Raw genomic sequence first — 21,016 nt, forward strand, 5'->3', positions numbered from 1 at the left:
TACTTCTCTACCTCTCTTCCTCAACCACTCCACTAAAAGTGATTCTAACAAAGATCAACAATGACCTCTGTGTCAGGCAGGTTTCTGGCAAGAAACAGCACAAACAGAAAAGGTATGATTGAAAGGAGTATAAGGAAGAGACTGTGTGTATACAAGAATGTAGGCAGGAAACTAACAGGGGATGGTAAAGCACCACAGGGCTAGCAACAGGTGTAAGTGACTACTACCCCCAGGCCTTGAGGAAACCAGAGAGACATAGTTATAGGAAAGTGCTGTCCAACAGGAGCTTTAGTTGTTGGGAGAGAACACTGCCCCTGCCAATCTGTGACCTAGGAGGGAGAGAGATATCAAAATAAATAACAGGAGTTACCTCTCTTTCTGTTCTCTTATCTCTCCTCAGTGCCTCCCATTGTCCAAACACAACCAGAAGCCAGAGGGAAAAAGAACATTGTTGATGTGTGTTAGGTCAACTTTCCCTGGGCACAAAGCAGGTTGGAGAAGGATAGAAAGTCATTCTTAAGGGGTAAATGTGGGATATAAAACACAGCCACCTAACACCAAACACACTAGACTCTATAATCCTCATCTTGGCTTTTGGCTTCATTGAATGCTGGTGACCACTCTCAAATTCAAATCCTTTCCTCCCAGGTTAACACGCCTCTTACAACAATGGACGAATCATCCAGCCAGAAAGTCAATCAGAGAACACTGGCCTAAAATGACACATTAGACTAATGGACTTAATAGATATATATAGAATATGCCATTCAAAGCAGCAGAATACACATTCTCTTCAAGTACACATCGGATATTCTCCAGGATATATCACATGCTAGGCCACAAACCAAGCCTTGGTAAATTTAAGAAAAGTGAAATCATATCAAGTATGTTTTCTGACCATATAGCTATGAGACTAGAAATCAACTACAAGAAAAAAACTTCAAAAACCACAAACACATGGGGGCTAAATAATATGCTACTAAACAATCAATGGATTGTTGAAGAAATCAAAGAAGAATTTAAAAAATACCTGGAGACAAATGAAAACATAAATACAACAATCAAAAATCTATGGGACAAAGCAAAAGCAGTTCTAAGAGGGAAGTTTATGGTGACACATGCTTACCTCAGGAAACAAGAAAAATCTCAAATAAACAACCTAACCTTACATCTAAAGGAACTAGCAAAAGAAAAACAAACAAAACCCAAAGTTGGTAGAAGGCAAGAAATAATAAAGAATCAGAGCAGGAATAAATAAAATAGAGACTGAAAAAACAATAGAAAAGATGAATGACACTAAGAGCTGGCTCTTATAATAAACAAAATTGATAAACCCCTAGCCAGACTCATCAAGAAAAAAACAGAGAGGACCAAAATCAGTAAAAATCAGAAATGAAAAAGAAGTTAGAACAGAAACCACAGAAATACAAAGGATCATAGGAGACTACTATGAGCAACTATATGCCAATAAAATGGACACCCTAGAAGAAATGGACAAATTCCTAGAAATGTACAATCTCCCAAGACTGAACCAGGAAGAAATAGAAGATATGAACAGAACAATTACCAGTAATGAAATTGAATCAGTAATTTAAAAACTCCCAACAAATGAAAGTCTAGGACCATATGGCTTCACAGATGAATTCTACCAAACTGTTCCAAAAAATTGCAGGGGAAGGAACACTTCTGAACTCACCCTATGAAGCCAGCACCCTAATACCAAAACCAGACAAAGATATCACAAAGAAAATTACAGGCCAGTATCACTGATGAACATAGATGCAAAAATCCTCAACAAAATATTAGCAAACTGAATCCAATAAGACATTAAAAGGATCATAAAACTTGACCAAGTGGGATTTACTCCAATGATGAAAGGATGCTTCGGGGCTTCCCTGGTGCCACAGTGGCTAAGAATCTGCCTGCCAATGCAAGGTGCACGGGTTCAAGCCCTGGTCTGGGAAGATCCCACATGCCATGGAGCAACTAAGCCCATGTGCCACAACTACTGAGCCTGCACTCTAGAGCCTGTGAGCCACAACTACTGAGCCCGTGTGCCACAACTACTGAAGCCTGTGCACCTAGAGCCCATGCTCTGCAACAAGAGAAGCTACTGCAATGAAAAGTCTGCGCACCTCAATGAAGAGTAGCCCCCACTCGTCAAAACTAGAGAAAGCCTGCACGCAGCAATGAAGATCCAACACAGCCAAAAATAAATAAATTAAATTAATTAAAAAAATTTTTTTTCAAAAGAAAGGATGCTTCAATATCCACAATTAATCAATGTGATATACCACAATAACAAATTGAAGAATAAAAACCACATAATCATTTGAATAAATGCAGAAAAAGCTTTTGGTAAAATTCAAGATCCATTTCCAGAAAGTGGGCATAGAGGGGACATACCTCAACATAATAAAAGCCATATATGATAAGCTCACAACTAACCTCATACTTAATGGTGAAAAGCTGACAGCATTTCCTCTAAGATCAGGAACAAGACAAGTGTGCCCATTCTGGTCAATTTTATTCAACATAGTATTGGAAGACCTAGCCACAACAATCAGACCAGAAAAAGAAATAAAATGAATCCAAATTGGAAAGGAAGAATTAAAACTGTCACTGTTTGCAGATGACATGATACTGTACTTAGGAAATCCTAAAGACACCACCAAAAAACTACTAAAGCTCATCAATCGGTAAAGTTGCAGGACACAAAATTAATATACAGAAATCTGTTGCATTTCTATACACTAACAATAAACTGTCAAAAAGAGAAATTAAGGAAACAATCCCATTTGCAATCACATCAAAAAGAACAAAATACCTAAGAATAAACCTACCTAAGGATGTAAAAGACCAATACTAAAAAATTAAGATACTGATGAAAGAGATTGAAGATGACACAAACAGATGGAAAGATACACTATGTTCATGGATTTGAGGAATTAATATTGTTATAATGACCATACTACTAAAGGACATCTACAGATTCAATGCAATCCCTATCAAAAACCAATGGCATTCTTCATTATTTTAAAATTTGTACTGAAACACAAAAGACTTTGAATAGTAAAACAATCTTGAGAAAGAACAACAGAGCTGGAGGTATCATGCATTTTGACTACAGACTATTACAAAACTACAGTAATCAAAACAGTGTGGCACAGGCACAAAAACAAATGTAGATCAATGGAACAGGATAGAAAGCCCAGAGATAAACCCATGCACATATGGTCACTTTATATTTGATAAAGGAGGCAAGAATATACAGTGGAGAAGAGACAATAAGTGGTGCTGGGAAAACTGGACAGCTACATGTAAACAGAGATACAGAGAACAAGTTAGTGGTTACCAGTGGGGAAAGGGAAGAGGGGAGGAGCAAGATAGGGATATGGGATTAAGAGATATAAACCATTATGTAAAAACAGATAAGGAACAAGAATATATTGTACAGCACTGGGAATTTTAGCCATTATTTTCTAATAACTTTTAATGGAGTATATTCTATAAAAAGCATGAAACACTATGTTGTATACCTGAAACTAATGTAATATTGTAAATCAACTATACCTCAATTAAAATTTTTTTTTAATTAAAAAAATACTTAACAGCAATGATTTAGTCAACTTTCAAGAGTTTGATCCCTAACTGAATGTTGGAATCCTAAAAAGATTATAAAGACTACTATGGTATTGACACAAATTTAGATAAAGACCTGCAGGTTTTATGACAAAAGTTATTATTTTTACAGCAATTAGACTTGAAAAAAATTTGGTATATATATGCTATTTCAATAACCCTTGTGCCTTTAGCAAGAAAATTTTAGAAGTTATTTAAGAACAACTACATTTGTCATGGGCAGCTGTTTGTATATCCTGTTATGAAAGTAAAGCACCTCACAAACAAATTAAATATTAAATTACTGAAACAAATATAAAGGCAAAAACACCATGTAAGTTGTGATTACTAAAGAATTCATGTGAAGGCAATACTATCCATACTATGCAGTAGTAGCTTTGGAGATTCCAAATAACATAGCTAACCTTTTTATAATGTGTTATAAGATCTATAAGAATTTCACATACATTACCTCATTTGATTCTCACAATTCCTCTATGAGATAGGCAGAGCAATATTTTTAATACATCCTGCTCAAGGACAGAGACAATTTTTTTCAGCTTATTTGGGGTATAATTGACAAAATTGTAAGACATCTAAAGTATACAACATGATGGTTTGATATACATATACACTGTGAGAGGATCTCCCCCACCACCAATCAAGTTAACTAACACAGAGGATGGAGGAATTGAAGTGTTTGTGGTTAGTTCACTTGTCCAGGTTTATGCAGCTACTAAGATGTAGAGTTTGAATTTAATGCCTAGTGCCTACACTATTCACATTACATCACACTCCTCACAAAGCAGTCACCAGTATAAAGAATACAGGAACAACCAAATTTGGGATTCTGTAAGATTAGAAAATACGTTTTAATATATTCAAGTCCATATGGCAATTCTACAGAAAACAAAACAAAACAAAATTTACCTGGAATCCAGACAAAGCTTCAGTAAGTCTCACAACTCCAACAACTAATGCAGTGGCCATGGCCCTGGGCAGAGAAAACAAGGTTAAGTATACACTAATCTCAGTTTTCAATTGTAGGTTTTCCTTATTTGGGCAATAGCATTTAGAGAAAACATTGTATCTTATCTTTACTTGAGGTTCTCAGCTATAATGAGTGTCAAAGTCCTTGTATCTTTCAGGGCTCTTTTATTTTGCCACAGTATGTAAGACAATGCTTCAAAAATTAGTTTTCACAAAACCAGGTGTTTCACCCTAGGCTATTTTATTTCTCAGAGTGTCCATCCCCACTCCCAATCCCTGAACACATACTAGTTTGATTTAATCATGGTATCTCAAAAATAATAATTCATTTTTAAATGTTGACATTTGTTCATTGCTGACAACATATAATTAACTCCCCTACACTGTTCCTGTTCCAACAAATTAATGCACTTTCAACAGGCAATGATAATCACACATGAAATTCAACTGGCTACGCAACTTAAATTACAGAGGTTTACATAATAAGCTACATAAGTCCCAAGAAGTTCAGAAGAATAAGACCATGGCTTTACACTATATTTAACTTTTATTAAAAATACAGATGCCATTTTTGCCCATCATGTTCCTACTTTGAGTGTTTAAGGAGAACAGGGATTTATAAATAATTTTGTTGTAGCTTTTGTTTTGGTGGAGGAATGGAAAGGAATTTTAAACCTGATTTGACTTTTCCTGAGGTGAATAGCAGTGAATTGCTATCCATTTGAAATGAGCATTATCTTCTAAGTGGCAAAGTGAAAATTTAAAGTAGAAACAGTTCCAAACATAACAATAGTAACAAAAACATAAATGATTTAAACTCACTAGTTAAAAGGCACATATTCTCAAATTAGACTTTAAAAATCAAGGTACTTGATATTCAAAAGAAATACATTTAAAACATAATGACACAGAAGCAAGAAGAACTACAATCCTGCAGCCTGTGGAAAGAAAACCACATTCACAAAAAGATACACACAATAAAAAGCAGAGGACTCTCTACCAGGTGAAGGAACAAGATAAAACACCAGAAAAACATTAAATGAAGTGGAGATAGGCAACCTTCCAGAAAAAGAATTCAGAATAATTATGGTGAAGATGACCCAGGACCTCAGAAAAAGAATGGAGGCAAAGATAGAGAAGAGGCAAGAAATGTTTAACAAAGACCTAGAAGAATTGAAGAACAAACACCTAGAAGAATTAAAGAACAAACAAACAGAGATGAACAATACAACAACTGAAATGAAAAATACACTAGAGGAATCAATAACAGAATAACTGAGGCAGAAGAATGGATAAGCAACCTGGAAGACAGAATGGTGGAATTCACTGCTGTGGAACAGAATTAAGAAAAAAGAATGAAAAGAAATGAAGACAGCCTAAGAGACCTCTGGGACAACATTAAATGCAACAACATTCACATTATAGGGGTCCCAGAAGGAGAAGAGAGAGAGAAAGGACCTGAGAAAATATTTGAAAGATTATAGTCAAAAACTTTTCTAACAAGGGAAAGGAATAGGCACCCAAGTCCAGGAAGCACAGAGAGTCACAGGCAGGATAAAACCAAGGAGAAACAGGCAGAGACACATAGTAATCAAATTGGCAAAAATTAAAGACAAAGAAAAATTATTAAAGTCAACAAGGGGAAAACAACAAATAACATAGAAGAGAACTCCCATAAGGTTAACAGCTGATGTCTCAGCAGAAACTCTGCAAGCCAGAAGGGAGTGACATGATATATTTAATCTTGCTGGGAAAGATTACTCTACCCAGCAAGGATCTCACTCAGATTCGATGGAGAAATCAAAAGCGTTAGAGACAAGCAAAAGTGAAGAGAATTCAGCACCACCAAACAAGCTCTACAACAAATGCTGAAGGAATTTCTCAAAGTGGGAAACACAAGAGAAGAAAAGGACCTACAAAAACAAACCCAAAACAATTAAATAAATGGTGATAGGAACATACATATTGATAATCACCATAAATGTGAATGGATTAAATGCTCCAACCAAAAGACACAGGCTCGCTGAATGGATACAAAAGTGAGACCTATATTTATGCTGTCTATAAAAAAGTAAGGGGATGGAAAAAGATATTCCATGCAAATGGAAATCTAAAGAAAGCTGGAGTAGCAATACTCATATCAGATAAAATAGACATTAAAATAAAGAATGTTACAAGAGACAAGGAAGGACACTACATAGTGATAAGGGACCAATCCAAGAAGAACATATAAAAATTATAAATATATATGCACCCAACATAGGAGCACCTCAATAATAAAGCAACTGCTAACAGCTATAAGAAAGGAAATCAACAGTAATACAAGAATAGTGGGGGACATTAGCACCTCACTTACACCAATGGACAAATCATCCAAAATGAAAATAAATAAGGAAACAGAAGCTTTAAATGACACAATAGACCAGATAGATTTAATTGATATTTATAGGACATTCCATCCAAAAACAGCAGATTACGCTTTCTTCTCAAGTGTGCACAGAACATTCTGTAGGATAGATCACATCTTGGGTCACAAATCAAGCCACAGTAAATTTAAGAAAATTGAAATCATATCAAGCACCTTTTCTGACCACAGCTCTATGAGATTAGAAATCAATTACAGGGAAAAAAATGTAAAAAACACAAACACATGGAGGTTAAAAAATACGTTACTAAATTACCAAGAGATCACTGAGGAAATCAAAGAGGAAATCAAAAACTACCTAGAGACAAATGAAAATGAAAACACGACGATCCAAAACCTATGGGATGCAGCAAAAGCAGTTCTAAGAGGGAAGTTTATAGCTATACAAGCCTACATCAAGAAACAAGAAACATCTTAAATAAGCAATCTAACCTTACACCTAACGGAACTAGAGAAAGAAGAACAAACAAAACCCAAAGTTAGCAGAAGGAAAGAAATCATAAAGATCAGAGCAGAAATAAATGAAATAGAAACAAAGAAAACAATAGCAAAGATCAATAAAACTAAAAGCTGGTTCTTTGAAAAGATAAACAAAATTGATAAACCTTTAGCCAGACTCATCAAGAAAAAGAGGGAGAGAACTCAAATCAATAAAATTAGAAATGAAAAAGGAGAAGTTCCAATGGACACCACAGAAATACAAAGCATCCTAAGAGACTACTACAAGCAACTCTATGCCAATAAAACGGACAACCTGGAAGAAATGGACAAATTCTTTGAAAGGTATAACCTTCCAAGACTGAACCAGGAAGAAACAGAAAATATGAACAGACCAAACATAAGTAATGAAATTGAAACTGTGATTAAAAATCTTCTAACAAACAAAAGCCCAGGACAAGATGGCTTCACAGGTGAATTCTCAAAACATTTAGAGAAGAGCTAACACCCATCCTTCTCAAACTCTTCCAAAAAACTGCAGAGGAAGAAACACTCCCAAACTCATTCTACAAGACCACCATCTACAAGACCACCCCGATACCAAAACGAGACAAAGATATTACAAAACAAGAAAATTACAGACCAATATCATTGATGAATACAGATGCAAAAATCCTCAACAAAATACTACCAAACAGATTCAAACAACACATTAAAAGGATCATACACCATGATCAAGTGTGATTTATCCCAGGGATGCAAGGATTCTTCAATATACACAAATCAATCAATGTGATACACCATATTAAAACACTGAAGAATAAAAACCATAAGATCGTCTCAATAGATGCAGAAAAAGCTTTTGACAAAATTCAACACCGATTTATGATAAAATCTCTCCATAAAGTGGGCATAGGGGGAACTTACCTCAACATAATAAAGGCCATATTTGACAAAACCCACAGCAAACATCACTCTCAATAGTGAAAAACTGAAAGCATTTCCTCTAAGATCAGGAACAAAAGAAGGATGTTCACTCCCGCCACTCTTATTTCAACATAGTTTTGGAAGTCCCAGCCACGGCAGTCAGAGAAGCAAAATAAATAAAAGAAATACAAATTGGAAAAGAAGAAGTGAAAGTGTCACTGTTTACAGATGACACAGTACTATACATAGAGAATCCTAAAGATGCCACCGGAAAACTACTAGAGCAAATGAATGAATTTGGTAAAGTGGCACAATACAAAATTAATGAACAGAAATCTCTTGCATTCCTATACATTAACAACTAAAGACAGAAAGAGAAATTAAGGAAACAATGCCATTCACCACTGCCACAAAAAGAATAAAGTACCTGGGAAAAACCTACCGAAGGAGACAAAAGATCTGTACTCAGAAAACTATATGACACTGATGAAAGAAATCAAAGATGACACAAACAGATGGAGAGATGTACCATGTTCTTGGATTGGAAGAATCAATATTGTGAAAATGACTATACTACCCAAAGCAATCTACAGATTCAATGCAATCTTTATCAAATTAGCAATGGCATTTTTTACAGAACTAAAACAAAAAATCTTTAAATTTGTATGGAAACACAAAAGGTCCCGAATAGCCAAAGCAATCTCTGGGGAAAAAATGGAGCTGAAGGAATCAGACTCCCTGATTTCAGACTTACTACAAATCTAGAGTAATCAAGACCGTATGGTACTGGCATAAAAACAGAAATATAGATCAATAGAAATCCCATTGCATTAGGATAGAAATCCTAGAGATAAACCCACGCACCTATGGTCAACTATTCTATGACAAAGGAGGCAAGGATATACAATGGAGAAAAGACAACCTCTTCAGTAAGTGGTGCTGGGAAAACTAGACAGCTACATGTAAAAGAATGAAATTAGAACACTCCCTAATACCATACACAAAAATAAACTCAAAATGGATTAGAGACCTAAATGTAAGACCGGACACTATAAAACTCTTAGAGGAAAATATAGGAAGAACACTCTTTGACATAAATCACAGCAAGATCCTTTTTGACCGACCTCCTAGAGAAATGGAAGTAAAAACAAAATTAAACAAATGGGACCTAATGAGACTTAAAAGCTTTTGCACAGCAAAGGAAACTATAAACAAGAGGAAAAGACCACCCTCAGAATGGGAGAAAATATTTGCAAATGAATCAACAGACAAAGGATTAATCTCCAAAATATATAAACAGCTCATGCAGCTCAACAGTAAAAAAACAGACAACCCAATCAAAAAATGGGCAGAAGACCTAAACAGACATTTCTCCAAAGAAGACATACAGATGGCCAAGAGGCACATGAAAAGCTGCTCAACATCACTAATTATTAGAGAAATGCAAATCAAAAGTACTATGAGGGATCACCTCACACCAGTTAGAATGGGCATCATCAGAAAATTTACAAACAACAAATGCTGTAGACGGTGTGGAGAAAAGGGAACCCTCTTGCACTATTGGTGGGAATGTAAATTGATACAGCCACTATGGAGAACAGTATGGAGGTTCCTTAAAAAACTAAAAATGGAATTACCATATGACCCAGCAACCCCACTACTGGGCATATACCCAGAGAAAACCAAAATTTAATAAAACCCATGCACCCAATGTTCATTGCAGTGCTATTTACAATAGCCACGTCATGGTAGCAACCTAAATGCCCATCAACAGAAGAATGGATAAAGAAGATGTGGTACATATATACAATGGAATATTACTCAGCCATAAAAAGGAACAAAACTGGGTCTTTTGTAGAGACGTGGATGGACCTAGAGACTGTCATACAGAATGAAGTAAGTCAGAAAGAGGAAAAGAAATATCAAATATTAACGCATATATGTGGAATCTAGAAAAATGGTACCAATGAACCAGTTTGCAAGGCAGAAATTGAGACACAGATGTAGAGAACAAACGTATGGACACCAAGGGGAAAGTGGGGCAGGGTGGGGTGGTGGTGTGATGAACTGGGAGATTAGGATTGATATATATACACTAATATGTATAAAATGGATAACTAATAAGAACCTGCTGTATAAAAAAATAATATTCAAAAAAAGGAAAAAAATATTAGGACACAAAAGTTGGAAGTAAAATAATGGAAAAGTTATAACAAGAAAATAATTTTTTATTTTATTTATTTATTTATTTTTTTTTTTTTTGCGGTACGCGGGCCTCTCACTGTTGTGGCCTCTCCCGTTGCGGAGCACAGGCTCCAGGCGCGCAGGCTCAGCGGCCATGGCTCACGGGCCCAGCCGCTCCGCGGCATGTGGGATCTTCCCAGACCGGGGCACGAACCCGCGTCCCCTGCATCGGCAGGCGGACTCTCAACCACTGCGCCACCAGAGAAGCCCGAAAATAATTTTTTAAAGCACAAATCACTAAATTAATATCAAACAAAATAAGCTTAAAGAGAAAAAGCATTATTATAGAAATGGTCATCACATAATGATAATATGGTACATTTCACCAGGAAAATCTATCAATTTTAAACTTACACGTACCTAATAAAGTGTCATAAAATATACACAGTACAAATTAATAAAATACAGGGAGAGGAACTTCCTGATGGTCCAGTGGCTAAGACTCCATGCTTCCAGTGCAGCAGGTGTGGGTTCAATCCCTGGCTGGGGAACTAAGATCCCATATGGTTCAGCCAAAAAAAATTTTTTTAATTAAAATTTTTTAATAAAATAAAATGCAGGGATAAAGTGACTAATCCACCATCAGAGATTTCAGTTCAGTTCTTTCAATCTTTAATAGATCAAATAACAAAAAATTATTATCTATGTAGATATTTACCACATAAACAAGCTTGATCTAAGGGACATATAAAACAGTGCAACCAAGAATTAGTGAATTAACCATTTTTTCCCGGCTAGCACATAAAGATTTTCAAAAGTTGATAAATTATGTCACTATTAGACAGATTACATTTTAGTACACTGAGATTAAATCTGCCATGATTCTCAAGCTTGCATTCAACACAGTCAACAACCAAAGTGAAAGCTCCCCAACCTCTTCCCATTCATTACTGCTTGCCCACTCCCAACTTGCTGTTTGCCATAATACTCTACTGTACCATTATCCCCATTCACTTACATTTCCCTTCTAAAAGCAGCACACTTCCCTTTATTTTCAACCTTTTCTCTAAGCATTCCTTCTACATCTTTGCCATAAGTAAAACCTAGTTCTTCAAAGAAGGTACCCTTTCCCTTTATTGCTTTCAAGTGGTGATTGTTTATTCTTTCAAAATCCAAACAGCATTTACACTGTAGATCATTGTTCCCACTTGCTTCTGTAAAAAACCTTATGTCCTTTTTAAAAGGGTCATGGTGTTTGTCTGTATCATTTTTTTCTCCATCCTTGGAACTGTCAAGTAATGATATTCTAATCACTCTCCCTCATTTATCAAAATTTTGATACTCAATTCACACAGCCTTCTCTTATGTTTCAAGTTCTATTATCATGTTGGGTATTATCATTATTCTAGCAGACCACCCTTCCATAATATGGACTCTGCTCCTTGACCTCCTCATCTCTTGACCTCCAATAACCTACTTTACATCAGCCATTCACTTCGTTTGCTATCATCTATGTGTTTCTTCCCAAATTACTATTCCAAGCATTCTTGCTTATGATCACAATCATGTCTCCATATTTACCCGTCAACTACATGCGGGATCTTAGTTCCCCAACCAGGGATTGAACCAGTCTGTGCCCCTTGCAGTGGAAGTGTGGAGTCTTAACCACTGGACTGCCAGGGGTGTCCCTCAACTATCAAAATTTTAAGTCTTTTATTTTTTCTCGATCTCCATGGCATTGATGCACTTACAATTCACCACAACATTCTCTTTCTTTCTCTCTCACGGTGTTCTCTCCCATTTCTCTCTCTTCAATTTTTTATTCAGTTTAGATTTCATAGTTTATCCTTTAAATAATATCCTTTAAATAACAGTATTGACAATATCTTACATTTCTTAGCCTTTCTTTGCTTTCAGCTTATCTGTTGGACGAGACCCTCAAATGCTGATATTTACTTTTTCTATTCTTAAAACTGAGAAGTCAAAGACTACTGGGGGCAAAATAATATAAGTTCATTCATTTATTATTACTAACCTCAAATGGGGCTTTACCACTGTCTGGTAATCCTGCTATGTTTGTTTGTTCGGATTGACCTCCCATTATTTGCAATAAGTCTTTGAAATCTTCTCTATGCTCCTCTTTCTTCACTCACAGCAGATGACCTTGCCAACTTCACAGAGATCTGAAGCCATCAGATAAAATTATCTTTAACTTTCCACTACTGAACCTATAAGTCTATATACACATGCACTAATTTTCTTCTCTCTCTGAGCTATTACATTAGAATAGATGTTCCTTCTCTCAAGGCCAATGCTTTAGAGACTATCCCCTTCCACCTTTTCAGGAATCTTACTTTCATGTTTTCTTCTGTATGGTCATCCCTCTTGCTTCTGCATATTCAATCCCTCCCTTTCATCAGTATCTTTCCCCTGAAAATGTATATGCCCCACTACTATGTTTAGCAAATTACTTTCCTGAACCTCAATTTCTGAATTGTTAAAGTATGATAAAAATGAAAATACTTTGTAAACTGTAAAGCACTACATAATAAGAGTTAGTTTAATGTTAGAATTTGTTTCAACCTAAAGATCAAAGCAATTAAGTGATTTCCCAAGGTTTTGTTTCCTAATTGAAAGACCTAGGGATACAACTCAACTCTCCATTATCAACAGCTATTATTTCATTTATAATTAAAATCTAGAAAATTATTTTCAGTAATAGTAACTTGAAAGCACAGAAATATTTTTTAAATGACATAATTTTTGTTTAGATATAGATATTGCAGTCAGCATCTTAGTTTATTGACATTCAGAATTTTTTTTTTTTTTTTTGCGGTACGCAGGCCTCTCACTGTTGTGGCCTCTCCCGTTGCGGAGCCGCTCTGCGGCATGTGGGATCTTCCCAGACCGGGGCACGAACCTGTGTCCCCTGCATCGGCAGGCGGACTCTCAACCACTGCGCCACCAGGGAAGGCTAACCTTCAGAATTTTAATCATGGTGACAGGTATCAGGCGTATCTACAACTAAATTGGATTTGACTAAAATAGAATCTGAGCTGATTAAAGTACCTTCATCTGTATCATCAAGTTTCCCTTCACAATTCTGTAAACATAAGATCTCCTTAACAAACTGAACAAATGGATTGAAAAATCTTTTCCTAAAAAGAATATATATATATACGGGTAGGAATAAGTTAGGAGTATGGGATTTACAGATATGCACCACTATATATGAAATAGATAAACAAAAAGGATTTACTGTATATAGCACAGGCAACTATATTCAATATCTTGTAATAACCTGGAAAATCTTCTGAAAAAAAACTATATATGTGTGTGTGTGTGTGTGTGTGCATGCACGTATAACTGAATCACTTTGCTGTATAGCTGAAACTAAAACACTGTAAATCAACTATATTTCAATAAGAATTTTTAAAAAACACAAATTCACATACACACACATATGCACACACAAAAGAAAAATATTTTCCTAAAAGGTAAGCCTTTCTAATTAAGAATTTTTGTACGGGGCTATTTTGGGATCAGAATTTAAGTAGTTCCACAGTACAGTATAAACTCTACCTTTATTTGATGGGGCTAATTACGTAAAATATTTACAAAATATTTTTACAAAGATGAAAAAATAAGGAATAATCTGATTATTGAGATAGGTAATACTTACCCAAATGTCTACTCTTCCTAACTATATGTCCTTGGATACAACATATAATAATCAATGTGTGGCGACCTTCAAGATGGCGGAGGAGTAAGACATGGAGATCACCTTCCTCCCCACAAATACATCAAACATACATCTACATGTGGAACAACTCCTATAGAACACCTACTGAATGCTGGCAGAAGACCTCAGACTTCTCAAAAGGCAAGAAAATCCCCACGTACCTGGGTAGGGCAAAAAAAAAAAAAAAAGAAAAAACAGACAAAAGAATAGGGATGGGACCTGCACCTCTGGGAGGGAGCTGTGAAGGAGGAAAAGTTTCCACACACTAGGAAGCCCCTTCACTGGCGGAGATGGTGTGTGGACGGGGGTGATGCTTCAGAGCCACGGAGGAGAGCGCAGCAACAGGGCTGCAGAGGGCAAAGCAGAGAGATTCCTGCACAGAGGATCAGTGCTGATCCTCTGCTGATCAGTGCTGATCCAGCTGATCAGTGCTGATCCAGCACTCACTGGCCTGAGAGGCTTGTCTGCTCACCCTCCGGGGCGGGTGGGGGCTGGGAGCTGAGGCTCAGGCTTCAGAGGTCGGATCCCAGGGAGAGGACTGGGGTTGGCTGTGTGAACACAGCCTGAAGGGGGCTAGTGCGCCACAGCTAGCCGAGGGGGAGTACGGGAAAAAGTTTGGACCTGCCTCAGAGGCAAGAGACCATTGTTTCAGGGTGTGCGAGGAGAGGGGATTACTTTCCCGTCTGACCACAGAAGGCACAGCACCACCTAAATGAGCTCCAGAGACACGGCTTTCAGCTCGGACACCAGAGACGGGAATGAAACGCTAACGCTGCTGCCGCAGCCACCAAGAAGCCTGTGTGCAAGCACAGGTCACTATCCACATGCCCCACCCCTCCCCCCACCACGGGAGCCTGTGCAGCCCACCACTGCCAGGGTCCCGTGGTCCAGGGACAACTTCCCCAGGAGAACACACAGCATGACTCAGGTTGTTGTAACGTCATGCTGGTCTCTGCTGCTGCAGGCTCGCCCTGCATTCCAGTTATAACTACCATACCCCTCCCTCCCCTTGGCATGAGTGAGCCAGAGCCCCCTAATCAGCTGCTGCTTTACCCCATCCTGTCTGGGCAGGAACAGAAGCCTTAGGACAACCTACATGAGGAGGTGGGGCCAAAACCAAAGCTGAACGCCAGGAGCTGTGAGAACAAAGAAGAAAAAGGGAAATTTCTCCATGCAGCCTCAGGAGCAGCGGATTAAATTGCCACAATCAACCTGAGGTACCCTGCATCTGTGGAATACCTGAATAGACAACAAATCATCACAAAATTGAGGCGGTAGACTTTGGGAGCAACTGTAGACTTGGGATTTGCTGTCTGTGACTGACTTGTTTCTGATTTTTATGTTTATCTTAGTATAGTTTTGTTTTGTTTTTGTTTTTCGGTACACGGGCCTCTCACTGTTGTGGCCTCTCCCGTTGCGGAGCACAGGCTCCGGACGCGCAGGCTCAGTGGCCATGGCTCATGGGCCTAGCCGCTCTGCAGCATGTGGGATCCTCCCGGACCGGGGCATGAACCCGCGTACCCTGCATTATCAGGCGGACTCTCAACCACTGCGCCACCAGGGAAGCCCTATCTTAGTATAGTTTTTAGCACTTGTTATTATAGGTGGATTTGTTTATTGGTTTGGTTGCTCTCTATTTTTAAATTACTTTTTTATTTTAATAAATTTTTTATTTTATTTTATTCAAAAAATTTTTTTCCTTTCTTTTTTTCTCACTTTTCTTCTGAGCCAGGTGGTTGACAGGGTCTTGGTGCTCCAGCCTGATGTCAGGCCTGAGCCTCTGAGGTAGGAGAGCTGAGTTCAGGACATTGGACCACCAAACACCCCCTAGCCCCACGTAATATCAATCAGTGAGAGCTCTCCCAGAGATCTCTGTCTCAATGCTAAGACCCAGCTCCTCTCAACAACCAGCAAGCTCCAGTGCTGGATGCCCCATGCCAAACAACTAGCAGGACAGGAACACAAACCCATCCATTAGCAGAGAGGCTGCCTAAAATAATACTAAGCTCACAGACACTCCAAAACACACCACCAGACACAGCCCTACCCACCAGGAAGACAAGATCCAGCCCCATCCACCAGAACACAGGCACAAGTCCCCTACACCAGGAAGCATGCACAACCCAATGACCTAACCTTACCCACTGGGGGAAGACACCAAAAACAATGAAAACTACGAACTTTCAGCCTGTGAAAAGGAGATCCAAAACAAAGTAAGTTAAGCAAAGTGAGAAGACAGAGAAATATGCAGTAGATGAAGGAGCAGGTAAAAACCCACGAAACCAAACAATTGAAGAGGAAATAAGCAGTCTACCTGAAAAATAATTCAGAGTAATGAGAGTAAAGATGATCCAAAATCTTGGAAATAGAATGGAGAAAACACAAGAAAGGTTTAACAAGGACCTAGAAGAACTAGAGAGCAAATGAACAATGATGAACAACACAGTAAATGAAATTTAAAATTCTCTAGAAGGAATCAATAGTAGAATAACTGAGGCAGAAGAACGGATAAAGTGACCTGGAAGATAAAATAGTGGAAATAACTACAACATAGCAGAATAAAGAAAAAAGAATGAAAAGAATTGAGGACAGTCTCAGAGACACTGGGGACAAGATTAAACACACCAGTATTCAAATTTTAAGGGTCCCAGAAGAAGAAGAGAAAAAGAAAGGGTCTGAGAAAATATTTGAAGGGATTATAGTTGAAAACTGCCCTATTATGGGAAAGGAAATATTCAATCAAGTACAGGAAGTGCAGAGAGTCCCATACAGGATCAATCCAAGGAGAAACATGCCAACACATATTAATCAAACTATCAAAAATTAAATACAAAGAAAAAATATTAAAAGCAGCAAGGGAAAAGCAACAAATAACATACAAGGGAATCCCCATAAGGTTAACAGCTGAGCATTCAGAAGAAATTCTGCAAGCCAGAAGGGAGTGGCAGGACATATTCAGAGTGATGAAAGGGAAAAACCTTCAACCAAGATTACTCTACCCAGCAAGGATCTCATTCAATTTCGATGGAGAAATTAAAACCGTTACAGAGAAGCAAAATTTAAGAGAATTTAGCACCACCAAACCAGCTTTACAACAAATGCTAAACGAACTTCTCTAGGCAGGAAACAAGAGAAGGAAAAGACCTACAAAAATAAACTCAAAACAATTAAGAAAATGGTAATAGGACATATCAGTAATTACCTTAAATGTAAATGGATTAAATGCTCCAACCAAAAGACATAGACTGGCTGAATGGATTTAAAAAAAAAGACCCATACATATGCTGTCTAGAAGATACCCACTGCAGACCTAGAGACACATAAAGACTGAAAGTGAGGGGATGGAAAAAAATATTCTATGCAAATGGAAATCAAAAGAAAGCTGGAGTAGCAATTCTCATATCAGACAAAATAGACTTTAAAATAAAGACTATTACAAGAGACAAAGAGGGACACTACATAATGATCAAGGATCAAACCAAGAAGAAGATATAACAATTGTAAATATTTATGCACCCAACATAGGAGCACCTCCATACATAAGGCAAATGCTAACAGCCATAAAAGGGGAAATCGACAGTAAGACACTCATAGTAGGGGATTTAACACCCCACTTTCACCAATGGACAGATCATCCAAAATGAAAATAAATAAGGAAACACAAGCTTTAAATGACACATTAAACAAGATGGACTTAATTGATATTTATAGGACATTCCATCCAAAAACAACAGAATACACTTTCTTCACAAATGCTCATGGAATATTCTCCAGGAAAGATCATATCTTGGGTCACAAAATCAAGCCTTGGTAAATTTAAGAAAACTGAAATCATATCAAGTATCTTTTTTGACCACAATGCTATGAGACTAGATACCAATTACAGGAAAAAAAACTGTAAAAAATACAGACACATGGAGGCTAAACAATAAACTACTAAATAACCAAGAGATCACTGAAGAAATCAAATAGGAAATCAAAATATACCTAGAAACAAATGACAATGAAAACACGATGACCCAAAACCTATGGGATGCAGCAAAAGAAGTTCTAAGAGGGAAGTTTATAGCAATACAATCCTACCCCAAGAAACAGGAAAAAACTCAAATAAACAACCTAATCTTACACCTAAAGCAATAAGAGAAAGGAGAACAAAAACACCCTAAAGTTAGCAGAAGGAAAGAAATCATAAAGATCAGATCAGAAATAAATGAAAAAGAAATGAAGGAAAAAATAGCAAAGATCAATAAAACTATATGTTGGTTCTTTGAGAAAATAAACAAAATTGATAAACCACTAGCCAGACTCAACAAGAAAAAAAGGGAGACTCATATCAACATAATTAGAAATTAAAAAGAAGTAAAAACTGACCCTGCAGAAATACAAAGAATCATGAGAGATTACTACAAGCAACTATGTCAATTAAATGGACAACCTAGAAGAAATGGACAAATTCTTAGAAAAGCACAACCTTCCGAAGCTGAACCAGGAAGAAATAGAAAATATGAACAGACTAATCACAAGCACTGAAATTGAGACTGTGATTAAAAATCTTCCAACAAACAAAAGCTCAGGACCAGATGGCTTCACAGGCAAATTCTATCAAACATTTAGAGACGAGCTAACATCTATCCTTCTCAAACTCTTCCAAAATATAGCAGAGGGAGGAACACTCCCAAACTTATTCTACAAGGCCACCATCACCCTGATACCAAAATCAAAGATGTCACAAAAAAAGAAAACTACAAACCAAAAACCATATCATAATCTCAATAGACGCAGGAAAACATTTCGACAAAATTCAACACCCATCTATGATAAAAACTCTCCAGAAAGTAGGCATAGTGGGAACTTACCTCAACATAATAAAGGCCATACATGACAAACTCACAGCCAAAATTGTTCTCAATGGTGAAAAACTGAAACCATTTCCTCTAAAATCAGCAACAAGACAAGGATGCCCACTCTCACCACTATTATTCAACATAGATTTGAAACTTTTAGCCACAGCAATCAGAGAAGAAAAAGAAGTCAAAGGAATCCAAAATGGAAGAGAAGAAGTAAAGCTGTCACTCTTTTCAGATTACATGATACTATACATAGAGAATCCTAAAGATGCCACCAGAAAACTACTAGAGCTAGTCAATGAATTTGGTAAAGTAGCAGGATACAAAATTAATGCACAGAAATCTCTTGCATTCCTATAAACTAATGATGAAAAATCTGAAAGAGAAATCAAGGAAACACTCCTATTTACCACTGCAACAAAAAGAATAAAATACCTAGGGATAAACCTACCTAAAGAGACAAAAGACCTGTATGCAGAAAACTATAAGACACTGATGAAAGTAATTAAAGATGATACAAACAGATGGAGAGATATACCATGTTCTTCGATTGGAAGAATCAATATAGTGAAAATGACTATACTACCCAAAGCAATCTACCGATTCAATGCAATCCCTATCAAATTACCAATGGCATTTTTCACAGAAGTAGAACAAAAAATTTCACGATTTGTACAAAACATAAGACCCCAAATTGCTTTGCTTTCTCAAAGCAATCTTGAGAAAGAAAAACAGAGTTGGAAGAAACAGTCTCTGTGACTTCAGACCATACTACAAAGCTACAGTAATTAAGAGAGTATGGTACTGGCACAAAAACAGAAATATAGATCAATGGAATAGGATAGAAAGCCCAGCGCTAAACCCATGCACGTATGGTCATCTTATCTTTGATAATGGATGCAAGAATATACAATGGAGAAAAGACAGCCTCTTCAGTAAGTGGTGCTGGGAAAACTAGACAGCTACATGTAAAAGAATGAAATTAGAACACTCTCTAACACCATACAAAAAAATAAACTCAAAATGGACTAAAGACCTAAATGTAAGGCCAGACACTATAAAACTCTTGGAGGAAAACATAGGAAGAACACTCTTTGACATAAATCATGGCAAGATACTTTTTGACCCACCTCCTAGAGAAATGGAAATAAAAACAAAAATAAACAAATGGGACCTAATGAACCTTAAAAGCTTTTGCACAGCAAAGGAAACCATAAACAAGACGAAAAGACAACTCTCAGAATGGGAGAAAATATTTGCAAATGAAGAAATGAACAAAGGATTAATCTCCAAAATATACAAGCAGCTCATGCAGCTGAATAATAAAAAAAGAAACAACTCAATCCAAAAATGGGCAGAAGATCTAAATAGATCTTTCTCCAAAGAAGATATACAGATTGCCAACAGACACATGAAAGGATGTTCAACATAACTAATCATTAGAGAGATGCAAATCAAAAGTACAATGAGGTATCACCTCACACCAGTCAGAATGGCGATCATCAAAAAAATCTACAAACAATAAAAGCTGGAGAGGGTTTGGAGAAAAAGGAACCCTCTTGCACTGCTGGTGGGATGTAAATTGATACAGCCACTATGGAAAACAGTATGGAAGTTCCTTAAAAAACTAAAAATAGAACTACCATATGACCCAGCAACCCCACTACTGGGCATATACCCTGAGAAAACCATAATTCAAAAATAGTCATGTACCACAATGTTCATTTCAGCACTATTTACAATAGCCAGGACATGGAAGCAATCTAGGTGTCCATCAACAAATGAATGGATAAAGAAGATGTGGCACATATATACAATGGAATATTACTCAGCCATAAACAG

The 21,016-nt window shown here is 37.1% G+C and overlaps 1 long non-coding RNA gene across 1 annotated transcript in view; it reads right to left on the bottom strand.

Annotated features, from left to right (window-relative positions):
* Positions 1–17,988, bottom strand: part of LOC141278404 (uncharacterized) — a 222,857-nt gene extending 204,869 nt beyond the window's left edge. Inside the window, exons 1-2 of the long non-coding RNA XR_012331138.1 lie at positions 12,621–17,988; positions 4,552–4,615 (exon numbers count right to left, since the gene is read on the bottom strand). This is a non-coding gene — a long non-coding RNA (uncharacterized lncRNA). The remainder of the gene's footprint in view (positions 1–4,551; positions 4,616–12,620) is intronic.
* Positions 17,989–21,016: the final 3,028 nt, after the last annotated feature.

This window comes from Tursiops truncatus, chromosome 1, assembly GCF_011762595.2.
Source record: "Tursiops truncatus isolate mTurTru1 chromosome 1, mTurTru1.mat.Y, whole genome shotgun sequence".
NCBI lineage: Eukaryota > Metazoa > Chordata > Mammalia > Artiodactyla > Delphinidae > Tursiops > Tursiops truncatus.